The following is a 16,974-nucleotide window of genomic DNA, read 5'->3' as shown; positions in this document are numbered from 1 at the left end:
GTTGAAGTGTGAAGTGCAGATAAAATATCCAGTGGGTGTCCAGAAATAGGTCATGGAAGGGTTAGGAATAGAGCCCAAGAGAGAGGTGAGGGTGATCAATTTGGGAATTATACAAATACAAAAGGTAGCTAATGTCATGATCATGGATGAGAAGGTTCACGGACAGTGTGAAGAATGAGAACTGAGTAGGCTGGACAGAATCCTGGGGATACTGGCCTTTCACAATCAGATTGTGGTGGTGGGTACATGAATCTGTATAATTTCATGGTCCTGTATGCTCCCCTCCCCCCAAAAAAAGAATGCATGTAAAAACTGGCAAAAATCCAAGTAAGTCTTGCTGTCCAGTTTACTGTCTGTGTAGATTTCCTGTTTTTAATAATATATGATGGTTTGTAAGATGTTATTTTGGGGGAAGCTGGCTGAAAAGTACATGAGACCACTATTTTTGCATCTTCTTCTGAGTCTTTGGTTTCAAAATAAAATGTTAAAAATAAAATCAAGGCTGCAGCATTTAGATTGAGCTGACCCAAAGCAGCCAAATAATTTAGAGTAAGATATTTTGCATTGATAATTATTTTTATGGCTCTCTTAAGCAGTGATCTAATTTCAGGCTAATTTTAAAAGAATGCAACCAACTGCACAAGCTAAAACTACTGTGACATTCCTGCTAAAATCTGTCTCCAATCAATAAAACCACTAAATCTTTATAGAAGAAAAAATCAGGCAAAGGCAGAGAAGATTAGACAGGAAAATTCTGAGAAGGGAATGAACCCACAGGAAGCAGCTCAGCCCTTCTCTGCAGCACTGGGGATTGAAGAGAGGAAGAAATGCCTATTCAACCCAACACCTGATTTATTCCCAAGACATTGGGAGAACAAATTGTTTCATTCACATACTTCCACTGAAAAAATTAATAAGGGAAAAAATAAGATCAGTTAGATTGTTTTTTGGTTGTTGCTTTCAGGAAAAATAAAATCATTAATAATCTTCAGACTTATCCCATTCTCACAGATTCTGGAGAATATAAGGACTGTTAGAAGTGATTTGGTTCCATGCTGCTCAATATTTGGTCTGGGGACCAGCAACATTGGCATCCTGTGGGGGCTTGCCAGAAATATAGCATTCCAGGCTCCACCTCAAACCTACTGAAGAGAAATCTGTTTTTCAAAGTATTCAGAGGATGTGTATGCACATCGAAGGATGCAAAATCCTGTTCTTGACAATCCTGTGTTTCCACCATGGTCATTATCACCAACAGAAAATTAGTATCAAAAAGATCCATAGAGTAGGATACTAATTTTTAAGTTCTCTGTGAAAAAAATCTTATAAAAAAAATCTTCCTATTCCACGTTATGGTCTGTTTTCTTCTGCTGGTTTTGGGTTAGCAGCTAAGAGGCAGCAGGCTGTGGGGTCTTCTTGGGCACCAAGCAACCGTTATGGTGGGTGAGCTTGGTAGAGGGAAGGGCCCACACTCACTGCCCCTTCAGCTTCCACCTGGCCAAAGCTCTGAGCTTTCTCTTTTCCATAGTGTGGAGGCTGCCTGAGAGGAGCTGGAGTTCAGGAAAAGCCAGAGGAGAGAGGAAGTAGGGATTTTGCATCCTGAGGTATGACCCCATCTGACAGCCATGCTTCCTTCAGAGTGTAATATTGGAATGCATGTTTTGTTTAATGACTGTCACTACTGGACAGGTTGTTTAATAGAGATGTAGTGAATACATTGCACTCAGTGATGACTCATGAGATCTGGATTTAGCCTGGCCCCTCCAGGAAGGTCACCTCACTTCTTTTTCTGTAATACATGGATAATATTTGCCCATGTTCAGTGCGAGGGCTGGAGTGATAATAAATGCCTGCCTAGAATGAAAGGTCATAGGGACTGCATAACATAGTATCTGCATAATTATGCTGACAACTCGTAAAGCATCCACAAGCAGAAAATGTTTATCATTAATATTCACGATGACAAGACCAAAGAGCAAAAATACCAATTGTAAATATTTCTGTTGTAACTAGTAGAGCTTGATTATAAGAATATTGTAATATAATAGGAAACATAAGTAGTGGCAATAAATAGTAAGGTTTAGTGAGTTTTCAGTTTTGGTTTTCCATTCAAATAAAAAGAAGACTTTTAAAGAATGAAGGGATTTTAAAAATAACTATGGTAGTTCCTTAAGATTTATGAACTATGCTCTTTATGATCTATTAGGTGGAACCATGTGAAAATGCTTGTATCAGCATTTTAATATGGTTCTAAATAATATTTGCCCTATGGTGAATTTGAAAAATGGATGGGAAATTTGCTTTGGTGGTGGTTTTGTTTGAAAACTTCATGGATTCTATGACTCAGAACTTTTTTTGTTGTTGTTAGAGAGTTCAGAAATACCACCCTTAAAAAGACAAATTCTTTTGACCAAATGAGGTTCTGTTTAAAGCATTTTGTTCCCCCAAATTTCAGGGAATACACATGGCAAGCGTTATTCAGAAGACTGAAATAGAAACATATAGACTTTGATTTGCTTCCAGTTGGAACCAATTACATTATATCAACGGTGAAATCGATATAGACAACATTACTAGGTTAATGTGCAGTATCATTAAACTGAATTTTAGCTCTATGATAGTATGTCTGTGTGTAACGGTAAGTATTGGAAAAGGACAGGAACTCCGGTGACATTTCTGGGCAGAGTAATCTAACTATTACAGATTGTCAAGTTATAACTAAACTTTCTAAAGCCTCCCTGGCATTTCTAAAGGTTCTTTGTCCATGGAGATATTAAAGGACTAATGGGAATAGGAAAGTGTCACTTTGGGTTGAAAGTAGTGATTACTCTAACACACCAATGTAAATATTGATGTGAACATTCAGAACTTAAGGGGGAGGGCGTGGGAGCTAAAAAAAATTCTTACCACCATATGCAATAAACTTTTATTTGACAAATTGATTCACTTGCCTCTATGGCACAACATGCTTCTTCAGAGATTTTCACAGATCTGTAAAACAGAGAGGGCAATACCCTTAGGACATTTCTGAGAGTGAAATGAGGTAATATGGACACAAAATAATTCTCGGTACCTGGGAGATACCAAACAATTATTAGTTCTCTTTCTCTCCCCTTTTCTTGTCGGTACAATCATCTATTGTAGAGGATTTACTCCCATCTCAGTAAATAGTATGTCCAGTTGCTTAACTGCAAATCTGAAAGACCCCCTAACACCTTCCTCTCCCTTCATGTCTCTTCTCCCTCCCCAAGTTCAGGGAATCTATTAGGGTAACTCTAAGACTAATTATTCTGCGCTGTAGATTCAGTTTTACATGTTATTTTAATGGAAATGGAGGAATTTTCTCCAAAGATAAAAAAGTTAAGTATCAGTGGAAGTATATACGTATATATTATTTTAAAATTGCCCAAGTGATTGTGGAGTAAAATAGCTACCATTCATTCAGCATCTGTTGTGTTCAAAGTGTATTTTTAAAATTTAACAGCCTCTTAAATAGTACTTACAATGTGCCAGGCACATCTGATTTAATGGAATAATTTTTATCCTAAGCATTTTTCACATACTAACTCATGAAATAGTTATTATTACGGTGGCACAGATGAATAAAGTAAATTTGCCCAAGATTACAGAGGCAATCAATGACAGATTGAGAATTTGAACTCAGGCAGCTGGTTTTAAGGTCTGTGCTCTTGACCACACCAATTGGTTGCCTCTTATGAGGTACAGAACCCTGCATTATCTTATTTAATCCTTAGCATAGTCTTATGAAGTAGCTGGTTACCCCAGTTACCAAAGGTGAGAACTGAAGTGCTGAGGGGAAATTGCCCAAATTTATTAGGCAGTAGGTAAGACTGCTAGGATTCAAACACGAGTTCGTTTGATAGTCCATGATTCTAGTGTATATTTTTAGAGCTAAAAAAAAGAAACCAGCAAATTTGTAGTCATGGCAAAATTTTCTCTGTCCCAGGATGTTTCAGATTCTTCCAAAGTATGTTATCTTTGGGAACTGGATAACCACCTATAAGATACTGTGTTACAGTAGAAAGGTTTTAAAGTCTAAAACTCCAGGGTTTTTTTAAGATTTATTTATTTATTCATGAGAGAGAGAGAGAGAGAGAGAGAGAGGGAGAGAGAGAGAGAGAGAGAGGCAGAGACACAGGAGAAGGGAGAAGCAGGCTCCACGCCGGGAGCCCGACGCAGGGCTCGATCCTGGGACTCCAGGACCGCGCCCTGGGTCAAAGGCAGGCGCCAAACCGCTGAGCCACCCAGGGATCCCCAACTCCAGGGTTTTTTAAAAAAGATTTTATTTATTTGACTGAGAGAGAGAGAGAGAGAGAGAGAGAGAGAGCACAAGCAGGAGCAGCAGGCAGAGGGAGAGGGAGAAGCAGACTTTCTGCTAAGCAAGGAGCCCAATGCGGGTTTTGATCCCAGGACCTGAGCCGGGGATCATGACCTGAGCCGAAGGTAGATGCTTAGCCAACTGAGCCATCCAGGTGCCCCCACAAAAAACTCCAGTTTAAATTATAGTTCTACCACTTACCGATTGTGAGAATTTGATCATGTTACTTAGTGTTAACAAATTTTATTCTGTATGGTTTGGGAGAGGGGGGAATTCAAAGATAATACATGGAAACTACTCATCCTGAACATACAGTAATAGTTCTTCAACAAACCATCAATTTTGACAAAATAGCAATTCTGAAAACAATCTTTGTGAATCTTGGCTTTGTTATGTATTAGCTGTGTTGTTTGGAATATATTAAACTTCCTGAGCTTTCATTTTTTGATCTAATGATAGCCTCCTTATTGCTTTATTGGGGAGGGAAATAAAATAAAGGAGTTAAAATGACCAGCCAGAGACCTTCCATATAGTTGAGCTTTAAAAAACTGACACTACTATGACCCCAAATTTGACTTTTCAGAAAATTTAATGGAAATTGTTTTCATCTGAAAGTGTTAAGTTCCAAAGTCCTGACTTAATATATTCTGATGGAGTAATTTATAGACTCTGAGAGTAGGCTTAATACATATGTAGTTTCTGTGGGCTGTTTAAAACTGGGTATCATTAGCATTTTAATTTCTATCACTTCAGTAGTGCATAGGAAGCACCCCCACTGTTACAAGCAAGGCTTGCGACTAAATACAGTTCAGTGATGTTTAGTTATGCTGTGATCTGACACCATAGGGACTTGTCTATATGTAAATTAAAGATTTTTTTTTTGGATAATAGAGCTGCCTCTTTTAAAAAGAAACAGGTATTTTCAAGTTCCACCTCTGTCCTGAATGGGGTTTTTTAATAGCCAACAACCTTTTTATTGGTAATAACAATAGCAATTGTTCCAAAAAGACTGAGCCTGTAGAAAAAACATAGGTAAATTCAATTTATTTGATTTCTCATCTTCACATGGCACCAAGTCTTTGCAGCTATAATGGGTTGATGAATGATTTTTAAAGTTTGTGTTGCTTTAGGAAAAGAGATTTTATTTTTAAAGAAACAATTTCAGGGGATCCCTGGGTGGCTCAGGCCTTTTGCCCAGGGTATGATCCTGGAGTCCCGGGATCGAGTCCCACATTGGGCTCCCTGCATGGAGCCTGCTTCTTCCTCTGCCTGTGTCTCCACCTGTGTGTGTGTGTGTGTGTGTGTGTGTGAGATGAATAAATAAATAAAATCTTTAAAAACAAAAACAATTTCAATTAGAAATTTAAACTGGCAAAAAGAAGAACAAGAACAAGAAGATGACGACGACTAAGAAACATAAACTGTTCAGGAAATAATATGAGTGAATGATGAAGAAAGAATTTCTGGAGAGAATCGCTTGAAAATTTTAACTATAAAAATGTAACCCTTGGTGTATTTTTATAAAGTCTCACAAAATTAGCAGGCTTTTGTTTTTCTTTCTTTTTTTTTATTTCATGAACAGGATCTTTGCGTATGAACTCTCTATGAACTGATGCATTCAAATTTGTGTTTTGTTGAGTATTGTGTTCCTAGTTATCTGCTATAACATCAGTTTATTTGGGCAGTCAGGCTGGGATGGGGCCAGCTCCAAGAACTGAGAGTGCTGAAGATGGAATTTTTAGACCTAGATCTTTCCATTGAAATTGCCTGAATATTGCCATAAAAGTGTTAGCTGTTCTGCAGAGGGAATTCTTCTAAGATAATCAGGATATCCAATAATGAATTCTGGTGTTCAGTGGATTTTACCAGCAATTCATCACACATTTTTCTTCTTAGCTTCCTAATAAGTGACATACTCAAGAGGGGAAGGGGCTAGTATCTAGTATCACAGCCAACCAGCACTAAAGATACCTTCTATTTTTTATTCTTATAATTGCTAATTACGTAGAACTTGAAAAACCTTTATAAGTATACATGGAATACTTAAATATAACCACCATTTCAATAATGTTGAAGATGTAACTGCTTTGGTGTCTTATCAAGGGATTCTTTTACATCTACAGAAATCTACAGATTTCTTCTATAAAAAGACAAGCAGTGTTTAAACAGAAGTTCAAACTTCAGGCATATTCTTGATGGTCTCTGGCTGAAGGGCACTGACATTTTCTTTGAGCTCCATCTCTACTTCTTGTAGAAAATCTTTGAGATGTCCAGAAATTCCCACAGGGTTTACAGTCTTAAGGACACCTCTGGGTCTGGGCCTTTACTTTCCCTAATTCAGTGAACTGAATTCTCCCAGCATCATTCACGTATTTGTCTTGTTCTGCACCATGTAAACAAGATGGGTATTGAGGCTCTTTTTGAAATTTGTCACCAAAACAAAACACAAAGAATTATTTGAAAACTACACTGAAGGATTCTGGAAATGTAGGCTTCATCATAATGGCAAAAACAACCTCAAATTCAAAATAAGGCAATTTTTTTCCTTCTGAGTCCTCTGTCAATCTGCCATGTTGCTTTTCCTCTCTTTCAGTTTTCCCTGCTCCTCATTCTCCACTCCACCTGCCACCAGTCTGCTTATTTCTAATGTAACAGTATTACAAAATGCTATAAGTATTCTTTGATTTATTTTCTTTTATTTGCCTGTGTTCTTGGGGACCTCACCCTGACGCTAAGTGGCTTACCAAGATTTCCTGAAAGCAATGCAGTTGCTATAAGAATAATTTTGGTGTTTAGTTTTAAACTCTATCCCCCCACTTTGTTATGCATATTAAGTGTATAGAAAATGAGGTACTTTACTGAACCAGCCATTAGCTTCTTTGTAACGTAATATTAAAAATATCAATTTAGCTAGAACAAAGCCAAATCAGACTAGTAAGAAATATTAAAGGAATTATTTTCCATACTTTAATAGGTTGGATTTTTTAAGGGTAAGTATATTTACTAAGGAACAGACTCAATATTTCATATGGAAATATAAACTTACAAAGCCTACTTAAGTATGTCCAACTCTATGAATAAGAAATTACTTTTATCCATTTGTACTCAGTTTTTCAAATGCTGCATTTGCCAGTATCCACTATTTGTTCTAAAGGGGAAAATTATACTGTACTAAAAACATAACAATTATTAACCTTTGGTCAAATTCACACTTTCCATATGCAAAAACTTTAAGGAAGGAATGTGTAATGACATACATTGAAGACTTAGCCTCACGCAGACCTTTTAGATTATAATTATCACATTAGCCTTCAACATAATAATGTACTTAGCAAGAGTTTTATTTTACACCAAGTCATTCTATTGAATTTAATATGAGCTGGGATAAATTAGGTAATATCACCAGTGACAACCTAGATCAGTTCATTTTGTTTATGTGGCCAGAGTTTCTCAGCCTTTACATTAATAAATATTAAAATTAGAATAGAATTGAAACTGAATTATGTCCCATTTTGGAAATAATCATCCAGAAGTATATGAATTAATTGAAAAAAGTCCCTGTCATCTCTTCAAGATATATCTCCAATAAATATATATTCTTTGTTCAATAAATATTTATTCAAACTTAAAATACTTATAAATACAGATAATTATAATAATCTCTTTGCCCAGGAGGTATTTTTCAAACTCCTTTAAATATAATACATATACCATAAAGTTCACTCATTTTAGATGTACATTAGTTGAATTTTATTATATTTACATAATTTTATCATCATAATCTCATTTTAGAACATTTCTATCACCCTAAACAAAAACCCCATGCCTATTTACAGTCAATTCTAATTAACAATCCCAGCCCTAGGCAACTACTACTCTACTTTCTGAATATTTGCCATTAAAAAAAATGAAAAAAAAATATAATCATACAATATATGTTCATGTCTGGCATCTTTTACTGAAGTTCCTCTACATTGCAATATTTTCAGGATTGAGTAATATCCCCCATATAGATTTACTACATTTTCAAAAATCCATTCATCTGTTGATTGATATATGTTTGGGTTATTTTTGCTTTTGGTGATTTTAAATAACATTTCTATGAACATTTCTGTCAAGTATACCTGTACAGTTTGTATATGTGTACAAGTATTTGTATTATTATTTGTATTATATGTATTATAGGTGTTCTATTTCCAGAATAAGGCAGGATTCAGCACCAATTCTATTCCAATTTTAGCATTTACAGATGAGAAAGCTGAGAAACTCTAAGTGAAATAAAGAGAAGTGGAGGAATTTTATAATGTCAGTTGATTTTTTTGAACCAAGAGAAATGAAAACATGTACATAATTTCACCTCTGATGGGAATTGCAGGTCATATAATAAGTCTACATATAACTTTTTAAGAAATAGTCAAGTTGATTACCAAAATATGCCTGCATCATTTTACATCAGTACCAGTAATACATGAGGGTTTGAATTTCTCTACATCCTTGTCAACAATTGTTAATATCTATCTTTTTCATTTCAGACTTTCCAGTGGGTAAATTAATGACATATTGTGTTTTTTTCCTTCCATTTTTCTAAAGACTAATTACATTGAACATATTTTCATATGCTTTGTGGCCACTGGTATACCTTTGGAGAAATGTCTATATTCAAATCCTTTGCCCATCTTTAAATTGTATTACATATCTCATTAAGTTATAATAGTTCTTTATATATCCTAAATACAAGTCAGATATAATAATTTGCAAATGATTTCTCATAGTCTGTGGGTTGTATTTTCAATTTCTTGATGGTATCTTTTAAGAGCAAAGGTTTTAATTGTGATAAAGTATAATTTACTAATTTTTATTTTATTGCTTATATTTTGGGAATTTTAACTAAGAATTCATTGCTTCACCCAACTTTATGAAGATTTACGCATGTTTTATTCTAAGGTTTTTAGAGTATTAGTTCTTATAGTTAAATTTTTGATCCATTTTGTGTTAACCTTTTAGTATGGTGTGAGGTATAAGTCCAAATTCATCTTTTTAAATGAATTTCCAATTGTTCCATTTGTTGAAAAGAAGATTTCTTTCCCATTGAATTTTCTTGGCACTTTTGTTGATAATCAGTTAACTGTAAATAGGCTTATTTATAGGCTCTTAATTTTATTCCATTGTTCAATTCTACCCTACATATGTCTGTCATCATCCCAGTATCAAACTGAATTGATTACTGAAACTCTGTAGTAAATTTTGATATCAGGAAGTGTGGAGGAGAGCTAAGATGATGGCATAAGGGGAGGACCCTAGGCTTGTCTTGTCCCTCAAACACAGCTAGATAACTATCAAATTATTCTCACTACCCAAGAAATTGACCTGAGGACTCACAGACAAACTGCACAACTAGAGGGAGAGAAGAGGCCATATCAGGAAGGTAGGAATTATGGAGCTGGGATTTGGGGGAGAAATGATCATTTGGTGCTGCAGAGGCGAGGGAGCCCAGGTTGTGGAAACAGGCAAGAGAGAATGGAGCACACAGGGATATGCATAAGGGGAACACTTCCCCAAAGCTGTTGGGTGGGTAAACAAGAAGGGCTGATTTTCATGATTTTTTGCAACCAGAGGGGCTCAGAGATTGGAGCTTTAGAGGTCCATGGGCTTGGTTGGGATAGAGCCTTGAAGGTACTGCCCTACTCCAGGAGAGAAGGCATGCAAGCAATCCTGGGGCAGATGGCACAATCTGAGGATCACCAAAGGTGCAGGGAGAGACTATTCATTCTTCTTAGAATGCATCTTGAGAGGTGACATTTGCAGAGTTGCCTCTCAGATGACAAAAGATCCAACAGAGCACCATTTCCCTCCCCCCCCCTCAGTATAGGCACTGAGGGTGGCTAACCCAGACACTGAAGCTTTAGCTTCCTTTGCTCAAAATTCCACAGCCCTGTGCTCTAGCATAACTGCCCTTTCTCAGTCAAACCTGCATCAGTTCCAGCACAGTGAGACCTTCCCCTGGAAGACCAGCACAGGTCTCCACCACACAAAGTCCCTAAAGTTTTCAGTTTTAAAAACCAGCAGATTTGGCTGGGATAAAGCCCAAAGTGCAATGCACTGCTCCAGGCAGGCAAGGAACCTGGAGACAGACAGCATGAAAACAGTGATCTGAAAAATGCCTGGGATGCATTAGGGGAAATTATTTGCTCTTCTGGGAGTGCCTCCCTAGGATCAGCAAGCACTGAGTCCCTTCTCCAGGGAGAAAGGAGCTGGCTGATGCCATTTCCCTTCCCCACCCTTCAGCATAAACCAACTTCACTAAATATCATAGTGCCAACCCTGGCTACCTGACCTGCTTACGTCAAGTCCCACCTCCTTGCACTCTGCAGGTACTGTTTTTCTCAGGCAAGTGTGCCTAAGGACCAGCACAGCAGGCCCCTTCCCAAGAAGACCAGCAAAACTCCTGCATACACCATGTATACTGACCACAGAGTTCTGCAAGGCTTCAGTTCTAGTAGAAGTAGCAAGCATCAGGTCTCATTTAACAAGCGGACCAGTGCACACCTAGTTAAAACTCGCCACTCTGGCCAAGGCCCAAACACTGTCCACTGCAGGCAAGGAGAACCTCTGCAGATGACTGACCTGAGGGAAAGAGCAGCCAAAACACAGCAGCAGAGCACACACAGCACATACCAGAAACACTCCCTGAAGCATCAGGCCCTGGACACTGTATGACCTCTTCTTTGTAAAACCATTATTCTCAGGAATAGGAAACATAACAGGCTTTTCTAATGTACAGAAGAAGACAGAGACCTAAAAAAATGCCCAAACAGAGGAATTCATCCTAAAAGAAAAAGAAAAAGTCATAGCCAGAGATCTAATTGAAACACACATAAGTCATATGGCCTGATGGAGAATTTAAAAAGACAATCATAAGGATATTCACTGGGCTTGAGAAAAGCTAGAAAGACCCTTACCACAGAGATAAAAAGAGCTAAAAAAAAAAATAAAAAATTTTAATGATTTAACTAAAGTTTAATTAATTTTAGTAATTAAAATTTAATTTTAATGATTAATTTTTAAATTTTAATCAGTTAAAAATGCAATAACTGAGATTTTGAAAACAACTGGTTATAATGACCTCAAGGATGGAAGAAGCAGAGGAACAAATAAATGATACAGAAGATAGAATTATTGAAAATAATGAAGCTGAACAAAAGAGAAAGAAAAATTATGGATCACAAGACCAGATTTAGGGAACTCAGTGGACTATATTAAATGTAGTAACATTTATATCATAGGAGTTGCAGAAGAATAAGAGAGAAAAGGGGACTGAGGGTTTATTTGAGGGGTTTATTTGAGCAGATTTGGCTCTTCTGGGAGCCAACAACAATTGATAGGTATCAACAATTACCTATCTAATCTGGGGAAGGAAACAGACATCCAAATCCACAAGGCACAGAGAACTCCCATCAAAATCAATAAAAGCAGGCCAACATTAAGACATATTGTAGTTAAATTTGCAAAATATAGTGATAAAGATAAAAGTCCTAAAAGCAGCAAGACAAAAGAAGTTCCTAATTTGCAAGGGGAGACCCATAATCTAGCAGATCTCTCCACAGAAATCTGGCAAGCCAGAAGAAAGTGGCATGACATATTCAACATGCTGAATGGAAAAAAATCTGCAGCCAAGAATATTCTTTCCAGCAAGACTATCGTTCAGAAGAAGAGGTAAAGAGTTTCTCAGACAAACAGAAACTAAAGGAGTCTGTGACCACTAAACCAGCTCTGCAAAAAAATATTAAAAGGGATGCTTTGAGTGGGAAGGAAAGGCTAAAAGTAACAAAGACTAGAAAGGAACAGAGAAAATCTCTAGAACGACAAAACAAGTAATAAAATGGCACTAAATATATATCTATCAACAATTACTCTAAATGTAAATGGACTAAATACTATAACCTAAAAACACAGGGTGTCAGAATGGATTAAAAAACAAGACTAATCTATAGTCTGCCTACAAGACTCATTTTAGACCTAAAGACATGTGCAGATTGAAAGTGAGGGGATAAAGAAACATTTATCATATAAATGGACATCAAAAGAAAACCAGGGTAGTAATACTTATAACAGACAAACTAGATTTTAATCCAAAGACTGTAACTAGAGATGCAGAAAGGCACTATATCATACTAAGGGGACTATCCAACAAGAAGATCTAAGAATTGTAAATATTTATGCCACCTACTTGGGAGCACCCAAATATATGAAATGATTAACAACAAACATAAAGGAATTCATTGATAATAATACAATAATAGTAGAGGACTTTAACACCCCACTTACAGCAATGGATAGATAATCTAAGCAGAAAATCAACAAGGAAATAATGGCTTTGAATGACACACTGGATCAGATGTATTTAACACATATATTCAGAACATTCCATCCTAAAGCAGCAGAAGACACATTCTTTTCAAGTGTACATGGGACATTCTCCAGAATGGATCTCATACAAGGTCACAAATCAGTGCTCAATAAGTACAAAAAGACTTGAAATCACACCATGCATAATTTCTGACCACACTGCTATGAAACTTGAAGTCAACCACAAGAAAAAATTTAGAAAGATTACAAATACATGGAGGTTAAACAACATGCTACTAAAGAATGAATGGGTCAATCAGGAAACAAAAGAAGAAAAATTTAAAAATACATGGAAACAACTGAAAATGAACATCCAATGGTCCAAAACATGTGGGATGCAGTAAAAGCAGTCATAAGAGGGAAGTATATTGCAATATAGGCCTACTACCTCAAGAAGTAAGAAAAATCTCAAATAACCTGACACCTAAAGGAGCTAAAGAACAACAAACAAAGCCTAAAGCCAGCAGAAGAAGGGAAACAGTAAAGATTAGAGCAGAAAAATGATATAGAAACTTTAAAAAAAAAAAAAAACAACCCAGAGCAAATCAATGAAACCAGGAATTGGTTCTTTGAAAAATAAATAAAATTGATAACCTCTGCCAGACTTGTCAAAAAGAAAAGAGAAAGGACCCAAATAAATAAAATCACAAGTGAGAGGGGAGAAATAACAACACAAAAGTACAAAGAGAATGTTACAAAACATTATGTGCCAACAAATCAGACAATCTGGAAGAAATAGATAAATTCCTAGAAATTTATAAACCACCAAAACTGAGACAAGAAGAGATAGAAAACTTGAATAGATCAATAGCCAGCAAAGAAATTGAATCAGTAATGAAGAGTCTCCCAACAAATAAAAAGCCAGCCTGATAGCTTCACAGGGAAATTCTACCAGACATTTAGAGAAAAGTTTATACCTATTTGTCTCAAATTGTTCCAAAAAATAGAAATGGAAGGAAAACTTCCAAACTTGTTCTGTGAGGTCAGAATTACCCTGATTCCAAAACCACATAAAGACTCCACTAAAAAAAAAAAGAAATACAGGGCAATATCCCTGATGAACATGGAGTGCAAAAATTCTCAACAAAATACTACCAAATCAAGTCCAACAGTACATTAAAAGAATCATTCACCAAGATCAAATGGGATTTATCCCTGGGCTGCAAGGGTGGTTCAATATTCACAATTAAATCAGTGTGATACACCACATTAATAAAAGAATGGATAAGAGCCATATGATCCTCTCAATAGACGCAAAAAAAGCATTTGACAAGTACAACATCCATTCACGATAAAACTTTCAACAAAATATAGAAGGAACATGCCAAACATCATAAAAGCCATATATGAAAAACCCACAGGTAATATTATCTTCAGTGGGGAAACTGAGACCTTTTCCTCTACAGTCAGGAACAAGGTAGCAATAGCCTCTCTCAGAAAGTTATTTAGCATGGTACTGGAGGTTCTAGCTTGTTTAATCAGACAACAAAAAGAAAACAAAACAAAAACAGAACAATCATCCAAATCAGCAAGGAAAAAGTCAAACTTTCACTATTTGCGGATAACATGATACTCTATATAGAAAACCCAAACAATTGCTAGAACTGATACATGAATTCAGTAAAGACATAGGATACAAAATCAACATACAGAAATCTGTTGCACTTCTATATACTAATAATGAAGCAGACAAAGAGAAATCAACCATATTTACAATTGCACCAAAAATCCTAAGATACATAGGAATAAACCTAACCAAAAAGGTAAAAGATCTGTATTCTGAAAACTAAAGAATTCTGATGAAAGAAATTAAAGATGACACAAAGAAGGGTAAAAGATTACATGCTCATAGATTGGAAGAACAAATATTGTAAAGATGTCTATCCAAAGCAATCTACACATTTAATGTAATCTCTATCAAAATACCACCAGCATTTTTCACAGAGCTAGAACAAATCTAAAATTTGTATGGAACCACAAAAGATCCAGAATAGCCAAAGCAATCTTTAAAAGGAAAAGCAAAGCTGGAGGCATCACAATTCTGGACTTCAAGTTATATAACAAAGCTGCAGTAATCAAGACAGTATGGTACTGGCACAAAAACAGACACATAGATCAATGGAACAGAATAGAAATCCCAGAAATGGACTCACAATGATATGGTCAAGTAATCTTCAACGAAGCAGGAAAGAATATCCAATGGGAAAAAGGCAGTGTCTCTAACAAAAGATGTTGGGAAAACTGGACAGCAACATGCAAAAAAAAAAAATGAACCTGGACCACTTTCTTACACACCATGTTCAGAAATAAATTCAAAATGGATGAAAAAATAAATCTCAAAATGTGAGCTAGGAAACCATCAAAATCCTAGAGGAGAATACAAGCAGTAACCTCTTTAACCCTGGTGGTAGCAAATTCTTACTAGATAAGTCTCCTGAGGCAAAGGAAACAAAAGCAAAAATAAACTATTGAGACTTCATCAAGATAAAAATCTGCACAGTGAAGGAAACAATCAACAAAACTAAAAGGCAGCCTCTGGAATGGAAGAAGATATTTGCAAGTAGGATATCTGATAAAGGGTTAGTATTCAAATTACATAAAGAATTTATAAAATTGAACACCCAAAAAACAAATAATTGAGTTAAAAAATAGGCAGATGACATATTTTTCCAAAGAAAATATATAGATAGCTAACAGACACATGAAAAGATGCTCAACATCACCCATCATCAGGTAAATACAGATCAAAACTACAATGAAATATTACTTCATACTGGTCAGAATGGCTAAAATTAACAACACAGAAAACAACAGGTGTTGGTGAGGTTGCAGGAAAGGGGACCCTCTTACACTGTTGGTAGGAATGCAAACTGGTGCAGCCACTGGGAAAACAGTAGGGAACTACCCTACAATGCAGCAATTTCACTACTAGGTATTTACACAAAAGATTAAAAATACTGGTTTGAAGGGACACATGGACCCTGATGCTTATACCAGCATTATTAACAATAGCCAAATTATGCAAAGAGCCCAAATGTACATCAACTGATGGGTGGATAAAGAAGGGATGATACACATACACACACACACTGGAATATTACTCAGCCATCAGAAAGAATGAAATCTTGCCATTTGCAATACCGTGGATAGAGCTAGAGAGTATTATGCTAAGTGAACTAAGACAACCAGAAAAAGACAAATACTATATGATTTCACTCATATATGTAATTTAAGAAACAAAACAGAAGAACCTATGAAAAAAAAAAGGAGAGAGAGACAAACCAGGAAACAGACTCAGCTATAGGGGACAAACAGGACAGAGGTGGGCAGGGGGATGGATTAAATGGGCAATGAGTTATGGAGGGCACTTGTAGTGATGAGCTCTGGTGTTGTATGAAAGTTATGAATCACTAAATTCTACACCTGAAACTAATATTACATTGTATGTTAACAGAAATTTAAATAAAAACTTGAAAAACAAAAGAAGCAAAAAACAAAAGAAACAAAAAAAGGTAGTGTATGTCTTCCACATTTGTTCTTTTTCAAGATTATTGGCTATTCTGGCTCTCTTGAATTTCCATGTCAGTTTAGGATTAGTTTGCCAATTTCTGCAAAATAGTTGTCAGGGATTTTCTTAAATTTTTTTTTATTTATTTATGACAGTCACACAGATAGAGAGGCAGAGACACAGGCAGAGGGAGAAGCAGGCTCCATGCACCGGGAGCCCAACGTGGGACTCGATCCCGGGTCTCCAGGATCGCGCCCTGGGCCAAAGGCAGGCGCTAAACCGCTGCGCCACCCAGAGACCCCATGTCAGGGATTTTCTTAGGGATCATGTTACATCTGTAGATCAATTTGGGAAATATTGCCATTATAACAATATTAAATCTTTCAGTATGCTAATGTAGAATATCTTTCCATTCATTTAGCTCTTCTATAAACCCTCTAGCAGTGTTTTGCAGTTTTTGGTGTACAAGTCTTGCACTTATTTTGTTAAATTTATTCCCAAGTATTTTGTTCTTGATAGTTTTCTCAATGACATTCTTGATTTCATTTTTGGAGCATTCATTGCTAGTACTTAGAAATTCTATTGATTTTTGTAAGCTGGCCTTTTATCCTGCAACCTTGATGTACTTGATTGGTTTTAGTAGATTTGTAGTAAATTTTAAGGTTTTCTACATATATAATTATCTTGTATTTAGAAATTCAATCTTTTAAAAATATTTTAT

The 16,974-nt window shown here is 36.1% G+C and overlaps 1 protein-coding gene across 1 annotated transcript in view; it reads right to left on the bottom strand.

Annotated features, from left to right (window-relative positions):
* Positions 1-16,974, bottom strand: part of LOC129504475 (nuclear transport factor 2-like) — a 28,688-nt gene that overhangs the window by 9,709 nt on the left and 2,005 nt on the right. The window contains exon 2 of the transcript XR_008663373.1: positions 2,908-2,991. The gene's annotated coding sequence lies outside the window, so the exon portion shown is untranslated. The remainder of the gene's footprint in view (positions 1-2,907; positions 2,992-16,974) is intronic.

The sequence above is a fragment of the Nyctereutes procyonoides genome, unplaced genomic scaffold (assembly GCF_905146905.1).
Source record: "Nyctereutes procyonoides isolate TBG_1078 unplaced genomic scaffold, NYPRO_anot_genome, whole genome shotgun sequence".
NCBI lineage: Eukaryota > Metazoa > Chordata > Mammalia > Carnivora > Canidae > Nyctereutes > Nyctereutes procyonoides.
Note: the sequence above shows the minus strand (reverse complement) of the source record. Positions and strands in the feature narration are given on the sequence as shown.